Source organism: Silene latifolia, chromosome 6 (genome assembly GCF_048544455.1).
Source record: "Silene latifolia isolate original U9 population chromosome 6, ASM4854445v1, whole genome shotgun sequence".
NCBI classification, from domain to species: domain Eukaryota; kingdom Viridiplantae; phylum Streptophyta; class Magnoliopsida; order Caryophyllales; family Caryophyllaceae; genus Silene; species Silene latifolia.
The window spans coordinates 25,730,940-25,734,373 of record NC_133531.1 but is presented as its reverse complement, the minus strand read 5'-3'; the positions used below and the strand labels follow the sequence as shown (position 1 = coordinate 25,734,373).

The 3,434-nt window shown below is 41.9% G+C and overlaps 1 non-coding gene across 1 annotated transcript; it reads right to left on the bottom strand.

Moving 5' to 3' along the window:
* Window positions 1-253: 253 nt before the first annotated feature.
* On the bottom strand, window positions 254-360 carry LOC141589352 (small nucleolar RNA R71). Its single transcript, XR_012520294.1, has one exon. It is a non-coding gene; the product is annotated as a small nucleolar RNA R71 (small nucleolar RNA).
* Between the last annotated feature and the right edge of the window lie 3,074 nt (window positions 361-3,434).

Sequence of the window (3,434 nt, the reverse complement as noted above, 5' to 3'; positions counted from 1 at the left end):
GAGAAAGCAATTTGGAGGAAGTCCTTTGGAAGATCCCAATTTGCATGTGCAAAACTTTTGTGACTATTGCTCCATGATCCGTCAAACGGGCGTCACCCAAGCCCAAATAAGGGAAATACTTTTCCCTTTCTCTTTGAAGGACAAGGCCAAGCTTTGGATCAATAGCCTTGACCGCACCACCTTGGGAATCACCAATTGGGAGACATTGGCTCTTGCTTTTTATCAAAAGTTTTTTCCACCGAAGAAAACTCAAACTTTGAGGAGCCAAATCACCGGATTCCGTCAACAAGCTCTTGAGAGCTTATATGAGGCTTGGGAGAGGTACAAAGAGCTTCAAAGGCAATGCCCACATCATGGGCTAGATGATTGGTTTCTAGCAATAACATTCTACAATGGATGTTGTGCCGAGTCCCGAAGGATTCTTGATTCCGCCAACAATGGGCGGTTTGATCAAATTGACACCGATCTTGCTCATTCCACGATCGAATCTATGGCGATCCATGATGCCCAATATGTCAATTCCCGAGTTGTGCCATCGAAAGGTAAAGAAGAATCCTCCAACAACTCCGTTTTGCTAGCTCAAATTGCCTTGCTCCAACAACAATTGGCGGAAAGAGATGCTAAAGATTCCATCCAACAACTGAATGTTGTGTCTTCAACAAGCCAAATCATCGTTTGTGATGGATGTGGAGGTGCGTGCCACTATGCCGCTCATTGCCGAGCTCCTATGGAAGAGGTAAATGCTTTTCAAGCTTTTAGACAAAGTTCATATCCACCGGGTACATTTTCCAACACCTATAACCCGAATTCAAAATTCCATCCGAACTTGTCTTACACTAGCAACAATGTTCTTAACCCTCAACCCCCACCACAACAAAATGCCTATGTTCCTCAACAACAAAAGTATATCCCTCCGCCGGGTTATCAAAATCAACAAAGGCCCCCACAAAACAATTACCAACAAAATCCACCACAAAATGGCCAACAAAACAATCAAGGAGTTGGTAAGCTCGAGGGCATGATAATCCAAAAGCAAAGGGAATTGTTGGCTCAAATTCAAAAGAATGATCAAGCTCATAGTGCCGCGGTCAAGATATTGGAACAACAAGTGGCTCAACTAGCCACTTCTAGCTCTCAAAGGAAGAATGGTCAACTACCTCCCCAAGGTGAGCAACCACATGAAACCGTTAATTCTATTTCCTTGAGAAGTGGTTCAAGCTATGATGGGCCATCCATGACTTTGGATGATGAGGTGGTTGTCAAAAAGGCTAAGCTTGGGGGAAATGACAAAAAGAAGGCTAGTGAAGAGCCTATTGTTAAAGATCGTGTGCCATTTCCTCATCGATTGTTGATGCTAAAGAGGAAGAGCAAGCTTGATGCCAAAGATGTTGGGCCTCCTATGCCAAAAGAAAGTGATGAGGTGTTTATTGAAGAAATCTCTCCTAATGCTAAGGAGAGTGATGCCGTTCCAACAAAGGTGAGTGTTCCCAATGAGGATGAGAAAGTGAAAGATGTGGAGGATGCTCCTCCCAAGGAAATTGTTCAAATACCATTTCCTCATCGTCTAGCAAAGCACAAGGAGGAAGGTAAGTTTGCTAAATTTTTGGAAATGTGTAAGAATTTACAAGTCACCGTCCCATTTTTAGAATTGCTTACCCAAGTCCCCTCCTACGCAAAGTTTATGAAGGAAATTCTCTCAAAGAAGCGATCCTTCAATGAGGTTGAGACCATTGCTTTCACCGGAGAGTGTAGTGCACTCTTACAAAATAAGTCTCCCCCAAAACTTAAGGACCCCGGTAGCTATTCTATTCCTTGCACTATAGGCAAATATACCATCGATAAGGCCCTTTGCGACCTAGGTGCTAGTGTAAGTGTCATGCCCTATTCCCTTTGTGAAAAACTTAACATGGGTGCTTTAAAATGCACGAGTATTACATTGCAAATGGCGGACCGTTCTTTAAAGCGACCTCTAGGTGTCTTAGAAGATGTTCCCGTCAAAGTTGGCAAGTTTTTCATACCCGTTGACTTCCTCATACTCGATATGGCCGAGGACTCACAAACCCCAATTATATTGGGTAGGCCATTTTTACGCACCGCGGGTGCGTTAATTGATGTGAAAAATGGGAAGTTGACGTTGGAAGTAGGTGATGACCGGGTTTCTTTTAGCAAAAACAACACCATTAGAAGCCCAATGTTACAAGAGTCTTGTTATTTATTTAGCACTGTGGACTCTTCTTATGCCTCTACTACGCTTGAATCCTTACTAATGGATCCGTTGGAGGAAGATATGGGTGTTGTTTGTTTTGTAGGTGACGATGCTAAGGGCACTAATGCTAAGAGTGTCAAAAAGAAGAAACGGAAATTTTATTTGAAAAATTTCAAATGGTTGCGGAATGCTAAAGGATCTATGACATGGAGTTTGGTTGGTGGCAAGCTCAAGAACAAAACTTGAATCAAATAGCTTCTTACGTCGTGCGGGACGTTAAACCAGCGCTTCTTGGGAGGCAACCCAAGCTTTTTTTTTTTGTTTTTAATTTTCTGCAATTTATTGTTTTTCGTAGATTAGTAATAAAATGTTCGACTTGACGATGTTTCTTTTTGTGATTTTTAGGTGAAAAGGAAGAAAGAAGGTTTAGAAGTGAATATAGCACGCTTCCCCATACAACAACCCCGTTCGGGGACGTGGTTTTCGAAAAAGAGAAGGAAATTACATCAACGCGGAAAAGAAGCAAAACCTGTAGAGGAGGTCAACCCCGATCGGGGTTGGTGGCCCCGATCGGGGTCGTGGTTCTGTGAAATTTTGGCCTTTCTTCCTTATGCGGGTAAAGAGTGAATCGTTTTATCATTCTTATATAAACCCGACGGTACCTCCATTCTCTTTCTCTACCATTTTTTCTTCACTATTCTTCACCTAAGTCACAAGGAAACATCTACATCCCCCCGAATTCATGCTAGCTTGGGGGAGATTAGCAAGTCGAGTAAGTTTTTTCATTGCTTTGCATATTAGTTTAGATCTTGCAACCCATTAAACATAACCTCTAGTCCTTCCTGTTTTGTGCTTTGAGCCATTATTATGATTTGATTGGGTGATTTGGATAGTTGGCACATTGAGGACAATGTGATGTTTAGCTTGGAGGAAGATATTGCATTTGCATATAGTATAGTTGCATATAGTGTAGAAATTTTGAAAAATTTTGAGAGAAATTTTTTGCTTTATGCTTGCTTGTTGCCTACTTTCCTCTTTGCTTATCCTAATAATGGCTTGTTGCTAATGATTTATTCTTTCATGTTGGGATATTAGCTACATGGGGATGTCTTGACATAGTAGGTGGGAGATGAATAATGAACCGAATAGGCTTGATCTTGACTTGTGGCAAGCTACAAAATGGTAAGGTAGAGCCTCTTTTGACCGATGCATCCATATCCGGTCTCTC